The 25,680-nt window shown below is 35.0% G+C and overlaps 2 protein-coding genes, 1 long non-coding RNA gene and 1 pseudogene across 8 annotated transcripts in view; 2 read left to right on the forward strand and 2 right to left on the reverse strand.

Moving 5' to 3' along the window:
• chl1a (cell adhesion molecule L1-like a) overlaps positions 1 to 25,680 on the forward strand; it is a 163,424-nt gene that overhangs the window by 34,457 nt on the left and 103,287 nt on the right. The gene's annotated exons all lie outside the window — the stretch shown is intronic.
• The window catches only part of LOC147831238 (uncharacterized), a 650,544-nt gene continuing 643,114 nt past the window's right edge, over positions 18,251 to 25,680 (forward strand). Inside the window, exon 1 of the mRNA XM_087306676.1 lies at positions 18,251 to 18,839. The gene's annotated coding sequence lies outside the window, so the exon portion shown is untranslated. The remainder of the gene's footprint in view (positions 18,840 to 25,680) is intronic.
• Positions 21,479 to 23,949, reverse strand: LOC101882732 (uncharacterized; annotated as a pseudogene). The gene is made up of 4 exons (XR_015524217.1): positions 23,639 to 23,949; positions 23,376 to 23,537; positions 23,095 to 23,213; positions 21,479 to 23,004 (listed from the first exon to the last, which is right to left on the reverse strand). The product of XR_015524217.1 is annotated as an uncharacterized LOC101882732 (transcript).
• On the reverse strand, positions 24,381 to 25,603 carry LOC147831239 (uncharacterized). Its single transcript, XR_015523255.1, has 4 exons — positions 25,558 to 25,603; positions 24,755 to 24,878; positions 24,605 to 24,681; positions 24,381 to 24,519 (listed from the first exon to the last, which is right to left on the reverse strand). It is a non-coding gene; the product is annotated as an uncharacterized LOC147831239 (long non-coding RNA).

The raw sequence follows: 25,680 nt of genomic DNA on the forward strand, positions 1-25,680 counted from the left end.
AAACGTGGACAATCATCTTTCTGAAAAAAAAAAAATACTTAAAGATAGATTGAAACTGAAATTCATATAAAAACTAAATTATTATTTTCTTTTTATTTGTTTAACTATTACATATTATATTTATTTTTTTATAAGCAGCTTTTTGGTTTTGAGTATACAGAAGGATTTGTTTTATTTGCTGCTAAACAGAAACCCCAGAAGTATAAATCAGAGATATACTTTGGCTTTTTACTTTTTTGCTGTATCGAAAACATACTGAACCGTGACACCACTGTGTCGTATCGAACCGAACGGTGATTTTTGTGAACAGTTACACCCCTAAAAAAAAAAAATAATAAATAAATAAATATATATATATATATATATATATATATATATATATATATATATATATATATATATATATATATATATATATTTCCAAACATATCAAAGACAGCTAAACTTTCGAATAAGAATTGAAAAAGCCTTAAATCTTATTCCAGTGATTTAAAATTAATATGTCCATGAGGCAGATTTAGACTAAAGACCAGACTAATCACAACACCAGAGCACCTCATTAAAAGATTACACATCTGTAATTGACACCTTTTTATCACCCTCATATATTAAAAAAGCAATTAACTATTACTAAATATAGTATGTATTACCAAATGTGCCATTAATTAGTTGAACTTGTAAGTTTATCATTAAAATAAACACTGTAAATGTGTTTGGTAAATTTAAGCATACACCACAATGCTTATGGGAACAGTGTTACGCAATGAGTGTGGATTGGTTTCTGCGCAGTCTCTCTGAAGATTAAGTGTCCTCTTTAGGTGAAGTGTGGATGTTGTTTGGGAATATGGTTGATGGGCTGGGTGTTTTCCTCAACAAGCTGGTACATGTGGCAAAAAATGATAACACTGCTGCAGAGCCTCAGGGACTTCTGATTACTCACCACTCTCATTCTCTCCCACAGAGGCTCATGCACGCACGCACGCAGACACACACCCATGCATACACACAATACACACGCGTTCGGAGACAATGCTAAAGAAATATCTTTTGAGTTGTAGTGTGCAGCACATATTCTTCCATTGTCTGAGCAGAATTGTTTTATTCAAAAGCAAGTTTCTGTTATGAAATGAAAAGAAAATTCCAGGTGAGCAAATGTTCGGCCTTTATTCTAATGCAAATCAATGTGATTTATTCACTGGGCATCAGCAAACTAAACAGTTTTTTTTTTTTTTTTTTGTAATTTTAGTTACAAATTAGATTTTTTAGCTATGTTTTTAGAATTAGCTTAATTTGAAAGCCCAGGCTCATTATTAATTTGTTCCCTTGTATACATTTCTGAACAGCACAAAATATGTCCCAGAAGTTTTTTTTTTTTTTTTTTTTGCATTTTTTGTTTTCGCAAATCCACCGTAGGCCAATGTGAACCTTTTTTTAGATTTACTTTCTCTCGCGAGTGCCATTGTGCCCTTGCTGTTTTAACCTAAATCCACCAGAGGCCACTGTCTGATCTGACTGACCAACCTACAAATCGATCCCCCACTCAACCTGTTCCTTAAGCCCAACCGATATTGTTTTATAAATCATAAATTGATCTAATAATTTCCTTCCTAAAACCAATCGACAGTGTTTTCAAAAGCAATCAAAAAAGCCCTCACGGCCACCTGATTTTGTCTACATTTTCAGATCTTACCCAAATCTCACACTGTTATTTACTTATTAATTTAATTTTTTGCATTTTTTTTTTTGTTTTACCTGCTTTCTGGAACCATTCTTTATCAGACTCAAACCCTGTCGTTGCGGTCTACTTCTCTCTGTGTCTCAAGTCCACCAACGTATGAGGCGATATACTGGGCAAACTGGTAATAGCGGAAAAGCGGTAAGCTGCTAGCGCAAAAAGAAACAGATGCTGTCGGTGGCGTCATACCACATCATAGCATTTGTTTTAAAGACAAAATGCAGCCATAAGTAACCCTTGCTACATAATTTGTATGTAGCCAAATCAGTCTCAAAAAATAATACATACACAAAATTTAATTCATCCATCCACAACACAGTTTAAAGTTACAAAATCCAATTTGTAATTTCAAAACGCGATCCATAAATACACAAATCCAAATAGTAAATTTAAAATGCGATTCGTAAATACACAAATCCAATTTGTTAATTCAAAACACGATTTATAAATACACAAATCCAATTTATAAATTCAAAGCATTACTTTAAAATACACATATCCAATTCGTAAATTCAAAACACAATCCAAAAATACACAAATCCAATTCATAAATTCAAAACATGATTAAAAATATACAAATCCAATTTGTAAAATCAAATGTGATTCATAAATACACAGATCCAATTAGTAAATTCAAAACGTGATTTATAAATACACAAATCCAATTAGTAAATTCAAAACGCGATTCATAAATACACAAATCCAATTTGTAAAATCAAAATGTGATTCATAAATATACAAATCCAAATCATTAGGCGAAAATATTCATGATTTTTACCTTTGAATTCAGAAATTAAGTGTTGAATTTATGATTTGTGTTTTGAATTTATAAATTATATTTTGTAAATGTGAATTGTGCTGTGCATGTATGAATTTTTATTTTGTAAATGTTATACTTTTGAGACTCCATAAATTTCCACTCACCAAAAATGTATACGGGGTACATTTTCACTATGAGCCTGTATTGGTTTGAAAAATTATAAATGCTTTCTCTACAGGTAGTGTATATACATGTACAAAACTAAGACTCAGGAAATTATTTTTTTGCTGCTTGTTCAAACTAATCATTTAAAATAAGCTGAATCAACACAATTCTTGAAGTTTTTTTATGACAACCTAACTATGTTCAATCCACTTGTATTGTGAAAATAATAGTAAAAGAGAAGTTAACTTGATTTGTGTTGGGGCAACATTATGTGAACTGCAGCAACTTTCTCCTGTTTCAGCACTGAAAACACTTGAATTTTAACGTTTTTGTCTTGTTTCTAGTCCAAATATTTAGATATTTGTTCTAAGTAATAATATTGTTGTGTTTTTAGAAATGAGAAGACAAAAATGAGGTGAGTTCAGCTTAAAACACTCAAAATAATCGGTTATATAATTGTGTAAACAAGATTATTTTACCTAGCCCATTGGCAGACTATTGTCAATTTAAGGTGTATAGGTATTTTGACTAGAAACAAGAAAAAACTTCTAAGTAAGGTTCTATGATTGATTTTTTAAGGCAGTGTGGCGGTTTCTTTTCCTGCCTGCAATCTGCCTGTGATTTTAATAGCAGGACAAATGAGCTAACAAAAATACAGAAGGAATTTGAGAGTTGTGGTTGATGTTCAGCTTGTCTGTAAATATGTTTTTTAAAATCAAAATTGTCCTCTTTTGATGTAATTTCCAAGAAATTATTTTAGAGCGGTCAGGCTCCGAAAGTAAAAACGCCATTGATTTTCTCCTTGTCAAGCCTCAAGTTTAGTTATTTATAGAGTGTTTTAAATTACACAGTAGATCAAATAATGTACAATAAAAAAAGATAAATAAAAACAAGCGGGAGTACAAAAACCAAAAACATATGTAATGCAAAAACAGCAAAGATATTAGACAAATACCACTTTAAATAATCAACAATTAAAAGCCATAGATGTCAAATAGAATTTCAACAGAAATCTAATATTTCAAATAAAGATATAGGTCTTATGTTAGTGGTTAGTGATTCTGAAAGAAAGTGTGAATCAAATTTATAATATATCCTAGGACCGTAGAATGAGCAGTTTATTAACATAAAGCAACGCTTTACACTGAATCAGATATTTAACCAGAAGCCAGTGCAACCTTGCCAAAACCGGTGTAACACACTTCCTTTTCTTTGTCCTAGTGAGGAGCCACACAGCCTCATTTTGGATCAATTGAAGTGTTGAAATAATAGACTCACTTTCTTCCAAGTTAAGCTCACTGCAGTAATTCAAACATAAGGAGATTAAAGCATGAATCATGGTTTTAAGATATGAAAAAGCTGTTTTTTTTTCAACTCGATTTGGGCATTAAATCTAGGCACTTAATAAAAAATTAGATCCAGATTCATATCTGGCAAGGCACATTCGCTGACCATGGTCCTAATACATCTTTTATGTTACTGCCAGTCCAATTTAGCCTAAATATTATAAAATCCCATTTAACTGATTTTCCTCTAACCGTAATAACAAAGATTGATGAGGACTTTTTCCTTCAGGTTAGAGAGCCAAATAAACCAGCATTATAATGATGATAAGATATATCTTATCAAAAATAAACAAATAAATAAGTTCCAGGGCAACACATATAGCCCTATGGAACTTTATAGTCAATAGAGACTGTACAGGGAACACAACTCAAACCAAAACAGATATTTCCTCAAGATACAAGTTTACAGCATTTGAGCTTGATGGGCTTTACTTCTAAGCGCGGAATCAAAAAATAACAATCAGATTTCTTGTCTGGCAACGCGCATTTGTTGACAATGGTCCTAATACATCTCTTAAGTTACTGTCAGTCCCATTTAGCCCAATTATTTTAAAATAACATTTAACTGATTTTCCTCTAACCGTAATAACAAAGATTGATGAGGACTTGTTCCTTCAGCTTTGAGAGTCAAATAACCCAGCATTATGATGATGATAAGAAATATTTTATTAAAATTAACAAATAAATAAGACTCAGGGGCAACAAACATAAAAAATAAAGTAGGCCTCAAAAACAAGTCCAAGTGGAACTTAAACCAAACCAAACCAAACTAAAAGATATAAAGAAAACCAATTTACAAAATAGTGTTCTCAGACCCACAACATGCTCTAAGCACTCAAATACAACTGCTACAGCAAATCAAACGCTGCGCTAAGATCCAGCATAATTAAAGTTGCTTAATTACTTGAGAAAAACAAATGAAAATCTGATAAACTTTTAAAGACAAACCTGTGGTGAGTTTAGAGTTTATACAGTATGCTTTTGTTAGAGCCATCTGTTCACATTGATTTAACTTATTTTTAAAACATGTACATTTATTAGCAGAATTTGCACATATAAAAAGACATTACTCATGCTGTACAGAAATAAATGTTGCAGTTCCTTTCTTCATACACAGTCACTCTCTTTGCATGATGGTGTTATACATTTCCATGCATTTCTTTGCTTTCTTTGTTGCATGATAGCTTTAGTTAATGTTCTTATAACACTTGACGTAGGCTTTTAAAAAATTCTGGTAATATTTTATTTTAGGTCACCCGTCACACCAAGTACAAAGTAAAAACTAAGGCCCAATCCCAATTCTACCCCTTAGCCTTTCCTCTCATTTTGAACGTTGAAGCAGTAGGGGTTTACCAATTCTCTTTAGCTTGAAGGCATAGGGCTAATGGAAGGGCTAAATCGCTCCTGAAACAGAGATTTTTCACTCTCGAAACCAATTGGTACGAAAATTTCCCAAAATACGCATCTATAACAGCTCCGTGGCTGCAAGCCACAGTCAGGACAAGCATATGTTTTAATACATTCATAGCGGCGTACAAGTTTTTTGGTCATGCTCTTTTAGAAAATGCGGTGCTGCCCACAGGTTTGAAATATACTTGCAGTGGTGGCCGGATTGAAACACATCTTTTACCCACTTCACATAAACTGTTCACTTTATGCGACAAACAAAAGATAATACAAAGTACATTTTAAAGTACATTTTAAAAAAAAATCCACCTTTTTTATGCTATTCCAGAGCCATGTGCAACCAATGACAGGTCAAACCTGCTTCTTTTTATTGGCATGACATGTAGTTCAGTATTGTCAAAGCATTTTAGACATATACATTCATTTATTTTCTTGTCAGCTTAGTCCCTTTATTAATCCAGGGTTCCCACAGTGGAATGAACCGCCAACTTATCCAGCAAGTTTTTTTTATGCAGCGGATGCCCTTCCAGCGGCAACCCATCTCTGGGAAACATCCACACACACATTCACACACACACTCATACACTACGAACAATTTAGCCTACCCAATTCACCTGGGGCCTCATGTACGAAGACTTGCGTGGAAATCATACTAAAACATTGCGTACGCACAAAGCTGTAAATGTGTGTACGCAGAAAAAAATTCAGATGTATGAAACACTGCGTACGCCGAATTCCACGCATATTCTTTTGTACATCCGAATGAACGTGAAACTGAGCGCAGCATGCACGAGCACAAAACCCCTCCCTGCCTCCTCCCCTGTATGAATATGCTAATGACTCTACTTTGGCAAAACCCAACGAAAAAGCAATAACAAAATCAAGCAAAAAGAGAAACTTTAAACAGAATGTGAATTGGAGGTGCTCCTTTCTGAGGTAGACCGGAGAAAAGCGGTGTTATTTGCAAGTTTGTTCTCCGGAATTAACAACAAAAGAAAAAAATAGAGTGGGAGAGTTTAGCTGATGCGGTTAACACAGTTGGGTCTGAACATCGCACTGAGTGAATTAAAAAAGAAATGGTGTGATTTATAGGTGTAAAAAAGACAATTCATCTTCAGATAGTGTCTTTATAGCAATGTGCGTGCAGTAGATAGATCAGATTACATTGGGAAAACAGGCGACCGCTGCAAATTGTGCTTTAATGTTTAGCTGGTCAACTGCATGGTATATAAACCTCATATACCTGCTAGATGAACCCGTCTCATACAGCTGCCATGGCAAGGCTCAGACACTTTGTGGAGAGCAATTTAATACAACTGCCTCTAGGAGTCGCCAATGGAAATAAAACAGACACGCACAAAAAATGTGCGTACGCCAGCCATAAAGCTGGTGTGGAGCTGCACACATTCCCACGTTCAGTTCATCGTTAGTAAATCCAAACGTGAGCGATTCTGAGCATGAAACCTGGCGTATGCAAAGTTTTTGTGCATACGCAGCATTGATACATGAGACCCCAGTACCGCATGTCTTTGGACTTTGGGGAAGACCGGAGCACCCGGAGGAAACCCATGCAAATAGCAGGGAGAACATGCAAACTCCACACAGAAACGCTAACTGAGCCGAGGTTCGAACCAGCCACCCAGCGACCTTCTTGCTGTGAGGCGACAACACTACCACTGCCTCGTCCTAGACATATACAATATGTAATACCTGTAAATTGACATCAAATTAATAAAATACTTAGTCAAGTTTTTCTGAGTTGTTTAGATTAAAGAATTTATTATTTAATGATTTAATGTCTCTCTCGCGGTTGTGTGCATAAAGTTAATGACACAAAATCAAAACCTAATTCTGGACATTTTAGTAGATTTAGAAAACCAGTCAGTCGCAAAAAGGTAGGGTTTTCTGTGGTATTGCAGAGCATGTGTGTTGACAGTTATCATAGAACAAGCAGTATGAAACAGATAAACATAAGAAGATTTTCCACTACTTAATAGATCGCGGATGTTTGTTTTTATTGGGCAGTAAAAAAAAAAAGTGTAAACTAAATATACATGGGTGGCCGTTAATATACCTCGATGGCCCGCCCAAGTAAAGTCTATGTGTGGGAAGCACTGAAACGATAAAAAATCTGAGTTTCACTATCTATAATCCATAATGACTCCTGTATCTAACCCACACAATTGCGGATTTAGTCATAGGCAATGTGGGCGATCGCCCAGGGTGGCATCTTGCTAGGTACGGCATAGAGACAAACCCCCCATGCTCTTTACCTTTGTCCACGACAACCCCCCCCCCAACCCTCCACCCCCCTCCACCCCACTCCCTCCTCTCTTATGTCCACGACAACAACACCCCCCACCTCCACCCCCGCTTTTCACTTTCTTCGGCAAAAGGGCAGCACAAAGACTTAGGGTGGCACGACCGTCGTTTGCCTAGAGCGTCAGTTAGGCTTGAGCCTCTACTGGTCCCACAACATACATCTGACACTCCATGACACTCCATGGTACTCGAATCCCCTGTCAGAAACGTCTAGTGGCTGGGAATGACCTTTTTACAGTGTCTGCTATAACGTTAATGTCATTTTGTAGTGTTTACATATATGTCCGTGGTGTAAATGCACAGTACAGTTATGAGCTTATTGACACATTATATCATTATGATAACATTAGTTGCCTTCAGTGACATCCTGGAGATAAATACCAAAAAATAATTCAACTGGAAGAACTACATCAGTCGCCATCATCAATTTCATATCAAGTAAGAGATCGCGATGACATATGATGACATGTGCAAGTGCTGTAGTGGTGTCCCATTTTTAGGGGTAAAATTTAAAGCCCATCCCCTTCACACATTCCCCTTCAGGGGCCAAGAGGAAGGAGTAGGGGAATAGGTATAGGGGTACAAAAATAGAATTGGGTAGAAGCTGGGTTTAGATTAGGGGTTCTCAGACTCGGAGAGCCGGTGTCCTGCAAAGTTTAGTTCCAACCCCAATCAGACATTACTGGGCTAGCTAATCAAATTCTTAGGCTTTCTAAAAACATCCTTGTAGGTGTGTTGAGGGAAGTTGGAGCTAAAATCTGCAAGACACCAACCCTCTAGGATAGAGTTTGAGAACCCCTGGTTTAGGTTTTGGAATATAAAATAAGATCATATTTTGTAACTACTAATTAATATATTATATTTTTAATCCACTTATAATAATTATAAGTGTACATAATTACAAACTAAAATGTTACCAAAAGATATGAAAAATGAATAATTAAATAACTTCTAATGTTCAGTCTGAAACATTATTAGAAGACTAATGATTTGGGAGCCTTAATCTCCTAAAAGCATCATTCTATCTCTGTATACATGAGGTAAATTACACTTCAAAATTTTCCGCTGATTATTTACACCTTCAAACAGCTTCTCTGTCTTTATTCATCTTGCTCACTTGTTTTGTTTGCTTTCCGTTCTCCTCTTTTCTTTCTGTTCACTTTCGGGTCTGACCTGACACACTGCCGTCCTCCTGGACCTGCTGTTAATGGGGTCTTTCAGCAAGCCACACAGACTAGAACAAACACACTCATTCATGCGTTTCCAAAATGCTAATGTGGCTGGTTCCCGACACATTTTCAAGGAGTTCCCATGTCATGGCATGATGTAATTCCTCACATAGACAGCCATTAGTGCAGGCAGCATAAAGTTAACAGTGGCCAACAAGACCCTGACATCGTCTGGCCCTTGAGGCCTCTGGTAAACAGGTACCTAAACACATTTGGCAAAGACAAGGGATTGCAACTCTTGTTCTTAAGTTCTTGAAAGTTTTATTGGTGCAGGAGGGTTTTAGTAGTTGCTGTTTGTACAGCATCTGTGTTCTAACAGTCTAGTATAAATACACACATCAGACCATTTTGTTGTTGTTGGAACTATTAAGGACGAAAAAGACCAAATTGGACCAAATGTTTTTAAATGCCGCTAACTGTTATATTAGAACTGGGTTGGTATATCAAGTTCTGGGGATATATCGATATGATTCCCCAACACGATGCGGTATTATCCAATATCTTTCATATCAATTTGGTCTTAGGCCACACTTGCGCATTTTCGCAAAACAGACCACTCCAAGGTCTAGCAGGTGAGCTTCACTTGCACAAATGAGTGCATGTGCAAAAGTCATACAAAAGATTTGTTTAAAATGAACAAACCATTCAAGAATGACCCATCACTGATGTGACATGGAGGAACATGCAGTGCCAGTGTTGTATCGATATCTAACTTCTCGGACAAATCTGACTCCCCCTCGCATGCACGCTCGTCACACCGCACCTGCAGCTGCACATCGGTTTATCAGAAACCTTGTAATGATCATTTCTTCCACAACTGACAGTAACAGCAAACATAGAAGACTTGTCAAATTGACAAGCAGCACCTGAATGTGTTCAAAAGAATTAAAAACACCAAAATGGGAGTAATTTATACAGCATTTTGAAATTAAAACCAAATCAAATCACTTTAATTGTCACGTCATCAGCAGCATGTGTGCTATGATGAGTGAAAAGCTTATGTGCTGGCTCCAGACAGTACAAAATACAACAGCATACTCAAAAAAAACAAAAAAAAAACAGTACAATGTAAAATTGACAGCAATATGTACAATGAATAGGTGTACCCATAGTTGAAGGCAGTATTGTTTCAAGTATGGATGCTACATATTAATGGTGTGCAGTGAGGAGTATGGAAGAGTTTGTGTGGGGTGTGTTAAGTGTTCATCAGCCTGATAGTCTGAGGGAAGAAACTTTCCTTCAGTCGGCTAGTGCATGACCGGATGCTGCGCAACCGTCTGCCTGAGGGTAGCAGAGAGAAAAGTCTATGGCTTGGGTGGCTGGGGTCGCTGATATAAATAACAATGTCATTGACTTGCAACCCCCATTTTTTAAGGTGGTTATACTGTATATAAACATTGCAGACACAACTATAGGCATAAATAAACATGAGCATATTGACAACACAAAAATACAACAGCATATTAACCATATAATGTTTTTTAAGTCATTTATTAATTTAATTACATTTTAATATAAAAATTAATGGCTGCTGACTGATTTTTATTTGTATGTTGTTGTTGTTGTTTCTCTAATGCAACTATTAATTATCTTCTGTGAGTTATGAATAAAATATGGTAATTCAAATAGTTTAATAAAATTTATTTGAGTTTTGGAAATCACCAAGTGACCCCTTGTCATTGTTCCGCGACCCCCCAGGGAGTCCTGACCCGCACTTTGAGAACTACTGGTCTAGAGAACAAAACATCATTAAACAATAACTTGCCTAATTACTCTACCCTGCCTAGTTAACCTAATTAGGCCTTTAAATGTTAAGCTATATAGAATTGTCTTAAAAAATATCTAGTATAATATTATTTACTGTTGTCATGGCAAAGTTAAAATAAATTAGTTATTAGAAAATGAGTTATTAAAACTATTATGTTTAGAAATGTGTTGATAAATTTCTCATCATTAAACAGTAATTAAAAAAAATTAATAAACAGGGGTGCTAATCATTCAGGACGGCTAATAATTCTTCATCTGTATATTGGTGCATTTGAACAACACAGATTTATTAAACAGATATATTTCCTAAAATAATATTTTAGTAACAGAACATCTTTAGAAATGAAAATAAATTACATTTAAATTATTGCAAAATAGTGCAAAAAAAGATAAACTACAAAATTTTACCAAAGTTTATATATATTTTTTTTCTCTTGATTTTTGCCACAGCGAAATGAACCGCCAACTTATCCAGCATATGTTTTACACAGCGGATGCCCTTCCAGCTGCAACCTATCTCTCGGAAACACCTATACACACTCATTCATACTCATACACTACAGACAATTTAGCCAACCTAAAAACCAGCGGAAACGCGAACGCGGGGAGAACATGCTAACTCCACACAGAAACACCAACTGACCCAGTCAAGGCTTTACTTTATGCAAAATCCAAAAATGCACAGTGTGGATCCAAATTACATATAGTGTCCAGCATATATATGAGTACACCCCCCAAAAATCTGTCATTTGTATTAATATTTTCTATAAGAAGCTATACAATATTTCACAATACCATCACGTCGCCTGGCTTCAGTACTGACTAAACTAATGTATTTGCACAAAAAAAAAAAAAAAATATGACTTAAAACTCAACTATTTAGTCTCCACCTTCCTGACCCCTCCACTAACTACATTAATAATAAAAAAAATTACTACTGTTTTGCTTCTTACACTTTCTTTGCATACCTGAAACTTGCCTATAGCACTTATTCATTGTTGCTTTTTTAGTTGTGTAAATTGCTTTCTTGTCCTCATTTGTAAGTCGCTTTGGATAAAAGCGTCTGCTAAATGACTAAAGTGTAAATGTAAAAAAAATTGTATAGCTTCCTATAGAAAATATTATTACAAATGAGAGATTTGTGGGGGGTGTACTCATATATGCTAGACACAGTATGTAGTTTACATCCACACAGTGCATTTTTAGATTTTGCATAAAATTTAAAAGTGCAATTTAAGAAATTTTATTTGGTTTTGTGGTCTAAGCTCACACATCTGCATATAATTCCATTATTCATTTCTACAGTTACATCTATAATTATAATGTGAACTCTAATCAAACCTCTTAACCCGACCATAAATGCACCATATAACTAAAATTATTTTGTACCGAAACAACCCTTAAACTTGATTTTACTAAAGAGGTTACCAATGGTCTAAAGCTTTATCTTAACAATCCTTTAAAACTATCTGTACAAGGCATGGGAAAGATAACCGTTTTCAAGGTATATCTGCTATATCATTCCGAAGGTATGTGTAAGATTTTTTGTTTTTGTTTGTTTTTTAGGACAACAGTAACTCCAGCAGAAAAGAAATCCAAAGATGCCATTTTAAATTGTAAATAAATAACTGTTTTTGAAACAAATAAAGACAGCAGAAGTCAATGATTCATTTGAATTAGTTAAAATATTATAAATGTTTCTCAAAATAAAATATTTTGTGTTCAAAGGGGAAAAAATGTTGTTTCTTACCCAGACATTTAAAAATAATATATCTTAGACCAGTTATTACAGTACTCTGAAACCGTGATATTTTTATCCAAGCTTATCACACTGTCAGAATCATATACACCTGTTCCCAAGCTTAACCAACCTTTAAACCTATACGACCATTAAACATTTACCTAATCTTAACTCTACCTTTTAATTAAACTTAAAACTTATCCATATCCCTAAATTTCTGTCTAATTTTACAGAAATCTTTAAATAACCCAAGCCTGTCCCTAAGGTCAATCAATCTTAAAACCTATTATAGGTGTAGCATAACACGACATCTATTCATAATCATCCTTTAAACCTTCCAATACCACCAAACCTGTTTCTAGCCTTAACCTCCACTTAAAGTGGAAGTGCTTCAGTCAAGTTGACATTAGTTTGTACCTTGGTTTCCACTTTATTGAAAACATATTAAATAAACTTAATTAAATGTAATCATTTTAAAGAAAGGAGCATGCTTTACTCTAGCTTTTAACACAAGGTCGATGCCCTCTTGGAATATCACTATGTCTGACATCACGGGTTGGTTCCGTTCCCTCAGCTGAACAGATACAGTGGAAATAATGGACTAAATAGAGACTGCAAAGCCTAATTTAACCTAATGTGGAAAGTTGTGGATGTGCACCGCAGAGCTTGTGCAAATACAAGCTTCAAAGTGTTTAATATACCAAAATATCTATATGTTTTCTATTTTTTTTAATACCTTTCACTTGATGCACTTAGGTCCCCTCACTCACTGCTCCCGCGCTTCCTGACTAGGAGATTTACATTTAGACTAATGCAACGATTAAAGCACATGACTTCACTCTTTACTACGTCGTCACCTCTTTGTAGATTATATCAAGACATATTCCCTTTTTCAAGTCGATCAACTCGATCTCTCAACGTGTATGAAGAGGCTGTAGTAGTGAAAAGTGAAGGTTTTCGCCCCCATTAAATCGGCATCAAACCGTGTTTGTAACCCAGACAGGTAGTCAGGCAGCGCAATGGAGAGGGTGGACAAAAGTGCATTAAACAATCTGTAATTAAAAGGAATAATACAAATAAAAAGAAAAAATATATTTTATATTTTAGAAACACATCTGATGCTTGTATTTGCACCAGCTCCACACCCACAACTTCACGCATTGGGTTAAATTAGGCTGTCCAGTCTATGTGTTTAGTCCATTACTTCTACTGTATCTGTTTAGCTAAAGGAACGAAACCAACCCGTGGCGTCAGACATAGTGATATTCCAAGATGGCAGCATCCTAGCTCTAAAAACTATAGTAAAACATGCTGATCTCTGCAAAATGGTTTCATTTATCAAATTTGTTTAATATATTTTCATTAAAGTGGAAATCAATTTACAAAATAATGTTAACTTGACTGAGTGCTTCACTTCCACTTTAAACCTACACTGTAAAAAAATATATATATATTTTTAATTTCATTTTTCCGGCAGTTGGGATGCTGAAAAAAAAGTAAAAATAACGACCGTTAAATTGCAGAAATTTACTTTGAAATAGTGGACATTAAATTATAGAAATTTACCATAAATAAATGGCCGTTAAATTACAGAAATGTACTGTAAAATAGCAGACATTAAATTACAATAACAGGTATTAAATTACAGAAATTTACCGTTAAATAGTGGACATTAAATTACAGAAATTTACTGTAAAATAGCAGACATTAAAGTACAATAACAGACATTAAATTACAGAAATTTAGCGTTAAATAGTGGACATTAAATTGCAGAAATTTCCTTAAAGAAAATTTCCTGTAAATTTCTGTAATTTAACATCTGTTATTTGACTGTAAATTTCTGTAATTTATGGCTGTTATTTTACTTAAAAAAAAAACAAAAACATAAAAATCACAATTTTTTTTACAGTATATGCATACCATTAAACATGTCCTTAACTTTAAATGTATTCCACTTTGATAGCAGAGGAGTAATACAATAAGAACACAATACATTTTCCCTGACAATTAAACATTTTCAAATGTAAATACATGATAGTATGCAAATAATAATACATAACAAAAACATCTCATATAAAATGGAGCAGAGTTCTATAGCTGGAAAATAGTTTGTACCACATTATTATTTTATTTTCAGAATCTATAATTCTCTATGGTTTTGAGGATATGCATTTGATTTTAACTCTTAAATCTTAAGCAAGTTTGATTGATAGGCATGGGTTTACTGTTTATTTGCTGCTGCTGTGTTCTGTCACAACATGTTGTGAAGATTATAATTGAAAAAAAATGTTTGCGGTAAATTAAAAACAAAGTGCTCGGCAAGTTGGGGCAGAACACATTCATTTGATGATCTTAGTCCCATCTGGGAAGAAGAAGCTTTGGGTTCAAAATCACCATGAAGTTCAGTTTGTTCTCTATTCTTATCTAAAACACATAGCAGCATATGAACATTTTTTGCCAGCATTGAAACAGCTTCTGCGGAACTCACATGAAAGCTGAACAGAAGTTGATGGGATCTTATTTTGGTTTTCAGAAAGTGTTCATTCCTCAGCCTTAGTCTTGTTTTGTGTACACAGACCGTTAAAGACCCATCAAATGAAAAAGAAGAACTAAGACACTCTTATAGTGAGTCAGGTTTCATAACCTAAAGCAAAATCTCAAGCCAAATTTCTGCTTTCACAGTTGGCATTCTTCTTTCAGAGTGATGCATATCTGTCATCAGTATGAACCAAAACACACACATTCACTCATAAAAAAACAACATTAAAACAACCGCGCTTTTCATGCTGCTTCTTCACAGTCTTATTATTTTGAGATGATTCTTGATGGTATGGATGACAACAGCAGTCTTAATCTGAACAGTTATGAGGAATGTCTTTGATGACTGACATACAAAACTGGTATTCCACGGAATCAAATCAGATTTGGAAACAGACCAAAAAAGATTGTAATAGATGTATTTGGACTACTTTCAAATATACGGGTAACTACCTTGTTTATATTTATTTATATTTTGAAATAGGCCAAACATTTACAAATTGTAAAATTTGTAGACAAAGTTAGGGTAATTTAAACATAAAATTAATCATTACTCAAAAATACAAGCAAACAAACAAACAAACAAACAAACAAACAAACAAACAAACAAACAAACAAACAAACAAACAAACAAATTTTAAATATGGTTAACACAAATTAGCACACTGTTAGTATGTTTCAGCACACTGCTGCCACGTTTTAAGACTTTGCTAACATTTTGTAACATAGGCTGCATCTAAAACTCAGAGGCAGCATTCCAAAGCGAAAGGCATAAAGACATGTTCAAATTCTGCTTCACTTCCTATCTCAAGAGGTACCTTCCTCTTATCACATTTTGGAGTCAACACAGATGTATCCTTCGCTGCCTTCAGTATTCCACAGTTCTGTGAGTTTCATTTCTGACAGTTGAGCTAAAAAAATGTGTCTGGAAGCTCTTTTTGCCTGTCATTTATGTGTAAATGTCAACACAATCGCACAACAATTCGTGACTTTTTGATTTAGCGCTAATTTTGGCCCAGGCTCATTCTAAAAAAAGTACCTCTGTATACATTTCTGGAGGCTACCAAATACGTCCCAGGAGCTACGTTTTTTTGCAGTTTGTGTTTTTCGTAAATCCACCAGAGGCTGCTGTGTATGCTTTTTCTCTCACGAGTACCATTCATCCCTGCTTTTCACACGTAAATCTACCAGAGGCTACTGTTGACTAACTGTTTGACTGAGTGAATGACTGACTGACCGACTGACCCACTCTCCTCTTTCTCTAAACCCAACAATTGCATTGATTGACCTGCCCACCCCCTTCCCTAAACCCAACCAACAATTTTCAAAAGCAATGCAGAAAGAAAAAAAAGCCCTCAACTGATTTTTACCACATTTTCAGAGTTTACCACATTTTTCGCCCTGTTTTTTTTCTTATTTACTTTCTGGAACTGTTCTTCACTGGACTCAAAACTCCTCATCATGGTCAACTCCTCTGCATCTCAAGCCTGCCAACATACATAGCAAGCTAACGGGACAAACTAGTAAAAGCGGGAAACCACCCATATAGAGGTAAGCGGACAGCTGGTAAGTGCGAAAAGGAACAGTATCATAGGGCACTGTAGCCTTCAATTTAAAAATATACGTAGCTCTGGTGAATTTCAAAAACGTATATAGGGCTACGTTTTCAGAATGAGCTTATGTTTACTAATTTGTACAAATTCGTACAATCTCATTTGTACAATTCAGTACGATGTGCTCATCCTCTAATTAAGGTTGGGTTTAGGAGTGGGTTTGGGTGCCCCATCTAATTTTTTAAATCATACATCATGCTTGTTAATAGTTACCAAGGTAGTAGTTAAATTTAAGCTTTAGATAGGATTAGTGATGTTGAATAAGATAATATTTTATAAGTACCATAGACTGTAAAATATATGGACGTAGTATCCGTGACGTCATCCATAGGTTTCTGAACACTGCAAAAGAAGCTACAAGTAGGCGTGACCAAACGTCACCATTTTGTTCGCACATCATCACACCCACAGCAGGATATCAAACAAGGGCAAAGAGGCAGGGAGGGAGCGGAGCTACAGACACCTGCTGGCATTTTGCTTTGACCTGGCTTAGACAGACTTTACTTTGGGAGAACGCCTAATACTTTATTACCTGTGACTCGTTTGTGTTCTGACCACATGTGCTTGCTTGTACACTATATCAATGAAGTGTTTAGACTTTTAAAAACACAGTTGTAATACATTAAGCCACTAAGCATTGTTCTTATGATGCTTTTCTACTAGAGGAAAACGCTTATTACTCCCAAACACTTCAGATAAAGTCTGTGTTAGTAAATGCAAAACTATTGATGAAATCCAGCATAACACTATATGTCAACGCTTCAGATGACTGTTCTAGAGCCCGCAGCTAATCAATCTGTCAGATTCTGGAGTGCTTTACAGGTCTAAAGAAAATATAAATGATCTTAAATAAAACAAATGCCAAGTTCAGTGGCTAATCAGCCGGAGTCAGCTAAGGTGAAGTGAAGGTGACCAGCAAGACCTAGCTGTCACTCAAGTGGCCACTTTTTTAATTATGCAAACTTTATATAACCTAATATAAAGGAAACAGATGAGATAAAACAATTCACTTCCATCACAGTTGTCATGAAGGGTAGTATTAGCTATATAAACCAAAATCGTTCTTTGTACCAGGCTGTAAACACCTTTTTTTCTGTGGTAAAATTGGCCATTCTAACAGTGGGCTCAATTGAAATTTGCTCCATATGGAGCTAGGACTAGCGGAATTTTATGAATTGTAGTTTCAGTTAGTTCCGTTTAGGCTTCCCGAGTGAGAGCGGGAGGTTGCCGCTTGATAAGTACAAGTTAATATCTTAATTATACGCATGGAATAATCCATTAGCTAATAGTGTAAATTGCTGCTTAATAATAAGTGTTACCACAAATTGTTAGTGTAGTGCTACCAAATGTGATACAAATTATACTTGAATATGTGAAATCAAACAGTAAAATTCATACTATGCATATGGACGACACATTGTACCCCCAGAGACCATTTTTTGTCATTAGAAATTTCAATTTAATGTTATAAATCAAGTGTTTGTTATTTATATATTTTCTGATATGAGAAAGGTCTAACTATCAATGAAATTCAGTTATGCAAATGTTTCATAAACTATCTTTATTTAATACATGAATATAATGAGACTAAGCTTTGCTGTGCCTCAGGGTTTTTTTATTTTTTTTTCCTCTGCTGAGACTAAGATTACAGTATCTCTGCATCTTAATGTGGGCTTGCGTACGGTCGTATTGAAATGACACTGGCAGGAGTTGCACAAGTGGGTTTCCTCGTCTGTGGCGGTGTGTTATTGAACTGATTAAAGCAGGACTGCTGACGGCACAGGATGTGTCTGAATGCAGTCAGATGAATGGGAGCTTCCGTCGCTCTTCCTGTCTGTTCCAGATACTTCCAGACTTTCACTGCGTTGCTGTGAGGCACAGATTAACAGCTCTTTTCCTTGCTCTCTCTCTCTCTTTCTCATCATCTTTCACTCTCTCCATCCTGCCATCCTAAATGACAGCAAACTGATGGAAATGTTTGATTCATTTTTCTGAATTTTTGCACTTTATATAAAAAGTGCTGTGCTGACTAAACTGTATGCCAATGGAAAGATGTGCTGTACCATTACAGACTGTTTTAATTGTGCTGCTGAACAGTGATGTACACTGTAAAAATGCTGCGTTCCAAACAATTCCTTCATGTTGTCCTAACACAAATTGATTGTTAGCTTCATTTTTTTTGTACAAATTTAAGTGGATTGAGCATAAACCATTTAGTTGTCCCAAAACACCTAAAACTTGTTGTTTTAAATATGTAATTAAAAAGTATTTAGTATTAAATATGTAACACAAAAGTATTTTTTGAGTTTACTCTAGCAGAACTGTGGTTCACAAGGTTAAGCCTCTGTATTACATTTAATTTATTTAATGAAAATAACATCAAACTAAATAATTTATTTATGTATCTTATCATGATTATTCATGTTAAATATTTGATAATTACAATTATAAAATTTTACTATATACTAATTTATTTGAATGCTTATTTCATTTGTATATTTATGATAAAATATTTAATTACCTTTATTGTTATGTAACTAATAACATGGATTTTATAATCAACCCTGGAACATTCTGAAAACTTAGTCCGGTGGATGTTTCTGGTGACTGCAAATTATGTAGCTGGAGGTACGTATGGCTGCATTTAAATTTTTAAGCGAACGCTATAGAGCGGTTTGACGCCATTCCTTTTCACGCTTACCGGCTGACCACTTACCTTCGTGTGGAGGGCTTTCCCACTGCAACCAGTTTGTCCAGTTAGCTCATCGTGTACGTCGACGGACTTGAGACGCAGAGAGGAGCTGATGACGGCAATGACCGGATTTGAGTCCGGGGAAGAGTGGTTTCAGAAATCAGGTAAGACAAAAACAGAATCCAAAAAATAAAGTGTACAAGTTCATAACAGAATGAGAATGTGGTAAAGTCTGAAAATGTGGTAAAAATCAGGCAAGGCTTTTCTTTTTCTGGAGGGCTTATGTAAATTGCTTGCTGGGTTTAGGGAAGTAAGCGGGTGGGCGGGTTAATTGGTACAATTAGTTGGGTTTAGGTAAGGAGGAGGGTGGGTCAGCCAATTGGCTGGTCGCCCAGTCAATCATTCAGTCAGTCAGACAGACGTTCGACAGCGGCCTCTGGTGGGTTAATTTACACGACAACAGCGCAGGCGCGAATGGCACTGTTGAGAGACATTTGAGATGCGAAAATGCGCACACAGTGGCCTCTCGTGGATTCACAAAAACAAAAACATCACAGGACGTATTTTGCAGTCTCCAGAAACGTTCACGGGACTACGTTTTCAGAATGAGCCTGGGTTGTTTAATATAGTTTTCAAATAGTTTTGCTTAAGTGTACAGTATTGCCAAACATGTGAGTAATATTTTATTATTATAGAAAATGTAAACAAAAATAATTACTACATTTTATCATATTATTACTTATCATAGGAGGTAAATTCATTACTACTCCATAAATTTGTAAATATTTATGCAATAATTACATGATTATTAATAATAATTGCACCCTGCTCCTCCGGATGCTGCACACAATACAAGTGTAGGCTACAGCCATACAGGCTGTGATTAAGTGTTGGTAAATCAGCGCAACTACCCAGCAGAGTTTCATGTCATCATTTTTGAAAGCTGTGCTAATGACATAGTAAAAATGCAGCAAATATATGACAGACATTTACAACAACAGTGGATTATTAATTAAATGCTTATTTTCCACAGAGCGAAGCATCATCCACCTGCAGTCATTTAAGGGAGTCACAAAAAATATATACACTTTATATATTTTTCTTTGAAAATGTATTTTTTTGCAACGAATTTCGTTATGTATAATGTGTAACTTAATTCTAATGTACAAACAGAATGAATAACATCTGATGTGAAGCGCTTTAACACAACTTCGCTATAGTATAGTGCCAAAACAATCCATTAAACTATTTTTATGGTTAAATTTTAATTCATTAACGAAACGCGGTTTAAGCAGCATGAGCTGGACAGTCTTTACAATCTATTCGCAGCACTGATGGTTTTCTTAGGTTTCCTTGGAAGAGTAAACTTGGTCTGAAGGATGAGAGAGCTCTCAAACCCGTTGAGTGAATGGAGAGATTCCCTGCATGTCTTGTTGTGATGCGCGATTTAAAAAATGAGAGTCTGCATAGGCCTATTCATGCCAGTCTGTGAGGTAAAATTAAAACACCCGCACATCTAACAGAGATCTGCGCATAACAGGCTTTTTATGCGTAGCGCAATGTGCAATGTCAAGAGGGTGACTGCATAATAAGGTAAACTGCACACACTTGATGATGTAATGTGTGGAGGCGTCTCACAGCGCAAAGCATAAATAAACTTTTAAATGTGCATGCTTAACCAGTCATTGTTAAGGTCTATCGATTAAAGGGTTATTGACAATCGATTATTAAGTAATCGGTAGCTTTTCAAAACAAAATTTATTGTAGGAAATGTCACCCTAAATTCACCATACTCACTATTTAAAGAACAGTTCATACAAAACTGAACATTCTGTGACCATTAACTCACCTTTTACTTGTTCCAATTTTTTTAAACACCGTTTTACACTCTAAAAAGGAATGTGTTGAAAACAACACAACATGTGTTATTTTCAACACATGTCCTGAGTGTGCTCAGGGACAACACATGTTGAGTTAAGTTTAACACACAAAATGTGTCATAAAATGTAACACATTAATGTGCAGCATAAGTTGACACACAGATGTGTTATTTTTGTATGTGTTTAACACAACTGTGTGTTACTATTCATTTTTTGTAATTTTAAATGTAAAAAATATTATAAATGTAAAATCAATATACAAAATCTCACAGGAAACATTAAACACTGTTCACATACTGTTTAATTTTCCCAAATGCATTCAAATGTTTTACAGCAATTCATTGTACATAATATAAAAACTCACTTTATAAAAGTATTCATTAAATTGAACTCGTATCTGTTACGCATGCCAATAAAATGTCAAATATGTATGAAACATATCCATTTTCAAAATTATTCTCTAGTGAAAGAAATTAATAACCATAGCACACTGATTATACATTCACCCACATGTAAGGTGCTTGTCTTAACAAAATAAATCATTGTCAAATATAGTCAAAACACTTCAAACATTTAGGTAACCCTTTATAGTAACGACACAATATAAATTATTTATTAAGCATTAGCAAGTACAGTAGTTGATTCACTATTTGTTAAGCATTAAATCTACATTATAAGACATTAGTAATGGGTTTCTAAATACAGCTACAAAGGCTGTTTTCTTGACTTATAAGCACATTTATAATGTGCCTAACAATTGTACTTTTATAATTCATACTTTCAAATTCAAATGGTTTGTAAATAATGCAGTCCTTAATTTAGTAGTGAAAAAATAATCAGAAGCAAAGTGTGAAGGTACAATTATTAAGCACATTAAACATTTACTTATAAGTCAAGAATACAGCATTTGTAAACCGCTAATGTCTTATAATGTAGAGTTAACGCTTTACAAATTAATGAATTCACCATTTGCTAATGCTTAATAAATGATTTATAGTGTGTAGTTATTATAAAGTGTTACCAAAGTTTCAATCACTAACATGTTTAAAACAATATTTTGTATTTAGGAGATACATACTGCTGATCACAAAATGACAAAATGTCTAGAGGTCTGTAATCTATTAAGTCCCCAGGCAGCAAAGCAAAGAGAAAACGATTTGTTCTGATGACACTGAAGAAAAAAATATGTTCATCAAAATACTTAACTCTTAAAACTCTTGTTCCCTGTGTGTCCTGACTCTTCAGAAGGGCATGAATTAATTTTAAAATGATCTGTTGAGATGTTTTAAAAAGGAATTTAAATTATGATATGTTCTAGGGCAACGATTTTGACAACAAATTAAAGTTAGGTTGTGACTATCAGAGAGTGCATGCATTTCCCTTAAATGCCAAATTACAAAATCATTTTAAAGACACTTTGGATAGGTGTACATGCTTATTTCAATTAGGTACAAGACTGCACCTTAGCAATTAATTCCATGACCTTTAATCGTGTGCAAGATGACTGGGACAAGGACAAGTCATATATATATATATATATATATACTCAAAAAAAAAAAACAGAAGACAGTTGGCATGGATACTGAAGATTGCACAGCCAGAAGAATTTGAAAAGTCTGTCTACAGCACAGGTCAGGCTTTCAGGATCGAGTGGAAGAGCAAAAGAGTCATTCTTTGCCACAGCTACAAGTACACGTACACGTACAAGGATCCATGTCCTAGACAACCAATAGAAACCAACTGCGGCTGAGCTGACTTCAGGGTCCCTTTCATGGATTCAGTGAGCAAAGATGTAACGGTGGTACCAGCCTTCAGGAATGAAACAATAAAAAGCATAAGAAAATGTTGCTGCATTAGAAACATTTTATTTATCATAAGCTAAACCAATAAAAACTATACCGGCACTTGCTCCAACAGGTAGGACACAGCAGAAGTCACACAGCATTTACTCCCAGCAACACTTCTCCCAGAGGCAGTGGGTGGAAGAAGATGAATAAGGATCTTTAACAGTTTAACAGCTCATCTTGAAGTGAAGATACAGGTCACATGCAAAATAAGAATTTAAACAAAATATATTAGAAATTAATATCTTTAATAGAATATTAATATTCACATTAAGTTTTATCTTTTAAACTATTTTTAGAAAAGTGTGCACATGCAACAGATATTTTGGCTGAAACTCATACCATCATGCTGATTGTCAGCCATCTTCAGTAAGAGTCTGATGTCAATATTCTTCTCCAAGATGCTATTTCTTTGAGTTCTGGAATTATCGTCCCTTCCCTTTTCTGGATAAACAAGTCTTCGTTCCTATCTGTGAGCTTGGAAAATTCAATGTCCATCTTTAAAGAAAGAAAGAAATCAGAAACAAAGAAATATTAATATTACAATTATGAAATAAATGTCTGTGTAAAGTTCTGTCTTAGTTGAGCATGTCTATTACCAAAGCTGGCATGTCAAGAAATCTGGGATAGTCCTTGAAGATTTCAGCAAGAGATTTTGAAGGGATTTTGTTGTTATCCATCTTCTTCTGTAACTGAAGGTTTGATTGATTGCAGTCTTTATTGATGATAAATTGTCTGGTCGCATCTTCTTTATCAGAGACAACAACTCACTTGGTACGGTTTCATCTGGACTTGGTGAAGAAGGTTGCGGTGTACAATGATGATGTTTTAAACTGTACACCCACTGGCTCTGTTGAAGCTTCCGTCCGACTGTGTGATGGCCTAGCAAAAAAAAAAATCCTCCTGACATTAGTAATGTAAAAACAGAACTAATGAAAGTCAAATAAATGAGCAACTTATATACACATTCCTAATAAATTCAGTTTATAATGTAAAAACATTCTTACATTCTCATGTCCCTCATTTTCACCAAAGGGCACCTGAGGGGAACAATGACAGAATCTCTTTTGCTAGTACCAGCTTTTCTATACCAGAAGGATAGCTAAAAAGGTAAAAAACAAATACAGTTGCATAAATTGCTTATACACAAACATTGACAAACAAAAAATTGACTAAACAGTGGTACTTCAGAATTGATTGGGATAAATTGTTAAATGTATTTATTTGAAATATTTTTTAAATGTAGAATTTATTTTAATATATAACTTATTTAAATAAATGTAATTTATTTAATTTGCAAATAAATACATCTTACATGAAATAAACAAACCACATACTCACAATCCATGTTTCTCTACAAGGACACTGACAGCAACTTTTTAACAGTCTTCATGTTCTCTCAGGATTGAAGAGGCTTTTCTTCAAGCAGCGTCAGCAAACTAGTTGTGTTGCCAGTCTGAGTTGAGTCTGTTAAAGGACACTAAGAAATGCCAAAACATTTTATTTATTTAAATGTTTACGTTTATCTATAGTAATATAAAGGGAGAAATATATTAATGTTTTACCTGCACACTTCTTTCTAATGAGTCCGGGGTGTTGCTTGCAATATAATATATTTGAAATTTGCCTAGCTCCTTTACTCCTGCATTTACATCAGTGTCAATGAACTTGAAAATCTGTCAAATTTCAATATTCAATCAAAAGATAGTTGAGACCTGTTTGACTAAGGCTATCAGATCTCCAGCATTGCCATCTGTGAATAGTTTTCTCCATATTTCCTTTCTGTCTATGAAGACAGTTGCAAGAACGCGGTGTAATTTGTTCCTCGACTTCCATCTCCTAAGAGAGAAATTCATACAGCACAATGAGAAAACAAACACCTGTAACTGTGTATGACAATAAAAAGTACACTTTTAAATAGTATGCGACTAGTAGGGTACCACAAAATGGCGCGCAAAATTGAGTACATTAAAGATCTTCATATTTTAGCTATTGTTTATGAATTTGCTTACACCTCGGCGCCATTTGGTGTCTGTACAAAGCACCCAACTAACGTTACGACAAGGGATTTATGTTTAAATTCCTGCCGCAGAGCTTCATATAAGGTTATATATTAAATAACCTTATGATAATAACGTAACGTTAAATGCATAAATTATATCTGGTAGCGTTACCTCGAGTGTCAGAGACGCAGAGGCTTTTTAAAGTGACGGCAACTCTTACACCAAAATGCAGTACATATTTAGGGTAAGTCTTTCGCCTTATATGTAACTTATTATTAACAATTCTGCCAAGTGCCAACGCAGCTTTACAAAAGACGCGCCAGATGCGTTAGCTTGCGCGGCTAAAGTTAATGTAACATGACAGAGTTGCTAAGTCCCGTGTATCAGGAGTACGAAACATGAAAACATAATAAAAGTAACAAAAATAACTTCTTGGACAACTAACACAAAACATTCTCACGCAGAGTGGAAGAAATATTTACTATCGTACACGAATTTTAATGAATTTCACTCACCTGAGGCAGAGAGGTGCGTTATCCGATAGAGCTCTGGGAGAGCGTCAGTTGAAAAAGAACGTCACTGCGCATGCGCGTGCAGAAATTCACAGTATAAACCCCGAAATATAGAATTTTTAGCCA

Source organism: Danio rerio, chromosome 23 (genome assembly GCF_052040795.2).
Source record: "Danio rerio strain M-AB ecotype USA chromosome 23, GRCz13ab, whole genome shotgun sequence".
In the NCBI taxonomy this organism is placed as follows: Eukaryota; Metazoa; Chordata; class Actinopteri; order Cypriniformes; family Danionidae; genus Danio; species Danio rerio.